Here is a 1,663-nt window from a genome sequence, read left to right on the forward strand (position 1 = left end):
AACGCAACTCAAAACACTAAACCCTTAGCCAAGGCACGGCCCGTTCGTCTAATAGACATTAGTACGTGTAGGTCGTCACGTAGCAGATCGAGTTTGAGACTAACGTTACAGTCTACGCACTTCTGGGAGTTCATGTCCCCCTTTTTTCTTTACTGTTTTCAGTTTTATACTTCGGGGGTGAAATACATGCGACAATTATTACAAACATTTATTTACATGGTATGGTTAGCGTAGGGAGGGTTTTTACTACTAGATCATGTGAGGGGTGGGTACAACACTTAAGGCCATTAGTACTCGTTGTTAGGACCGAGGGACACAAGAGTGATAGATCTATTTGGGTGTAGCGAGCCCACACCCGTGAGGCCGGGGCGGCCCATAGAGGTGACTGTGTCTTACCGCCGAAGCCCGTTAACAAATTTGCTAGGTTTGAGTTTTCCGGCACCTTCTCACACATACCAGTGGCTTTGCAACCCATTGGTGATCTCTTTTTCCTTATTGCTACATACCAGGGACTTTTATTCATACATGAAAGGTTTATACATACTCACTTTTACATGAACTCGCTCAACTTTTTGTTGATTTTTCAAACTACATGTATTTCAGGAAATTAGTGGATCTGGCGAAGTATGCAATCGCATCAAGCTGTGTAGGGAATAATGAGGTCATCCAGGTTTAGGAAGTGTGACCCTTGCCTGGACGGGTTACAAGTCTTAAACCATGTTTTATTTCAAGTCTCTTGTTGTGTCGTATGAACATGTTTTAATTATGTAATGGTTGTATGTTGTTTCATGTGTCAACTTTTAAAACAATGTTGTTGTGGTAACTTTTAAAATTTTATGAATGGGTGACTATCATGTGTTTTAAATTTCATATAGCATTGATATGATTGTGCTATGGTATTAAGAAGTCACACCAAATAAACCCACGCTTTCGCAAAAGCTAGGGTGTGACAATATCGTCATACGAGACAGTAGTAGTAGTATATATATACACTGGCATATACCACATAAGTGACATCAAACAATCCGCCAAATGTATAAATCAATTCATACAGCAACAAGCATGTGTAATTAGGTAAAACACCTTGCTTCACATTGGCGGTTCATGTCTTTATACCCTATATCATTACTCCAAAAGAGTATTTAATAGGTTGGGGGAGGGTGTTCACGTTTGACCTTTTCTTGTACTGACGGAATCTATACGTGGCAAGACTTGCTGTGATTTCTGTGCACTGAATTCCATAATTATGTATACATCCATAATTACATAAGTCCTTGCACAGTCCGCACAGTTCGTTTCATCCTCGTATCTCTTCCTTCAGATAGGCCATTGTTTTCAGGTAAAGTCACGTATACTTGTGGTATTCTACTTCTAGTATATGTAAATATCAATTACCACACATAATCTCAAGTAATTCTTTAATCAAGGACAAGTGCTATTCCAGCGCACCCTAAGTCTCGTAGTGTCTTTTCTTGACTCTTGTAAACAGTTTCAGGTAGTGGATGTCGCGGAAGTTTTATGCAATGAAAACTTTTTGAAAAATTGTTTTCGTGCAAGGATCCTAGAGATTGTAGTCTAGACTCGAGAAAGAATCCTGGTTCACTACAAACGCAACTCTGATACCAATCTGTCACACCCCTTTCTAAGGCGGAAGCACGAGGTG

The sequence above is a fragment of the Helianthus annuus genome, chromosome 16 (genome assembly GCF_002127325.2).
Source record: "Helianthus annuus cultivar XRQ/B chromosome 16, HanXRQr2.0-SUNRISE, whole genome shotgun sequence".
Classification (NCBI taxonomy): domain Eukaryota; kingdom Viridiplantae; phylum Streptophyta; class Magnoliopsida; order Asterales; family Asteraceae; genus Helianthus; species Helianthus annuus.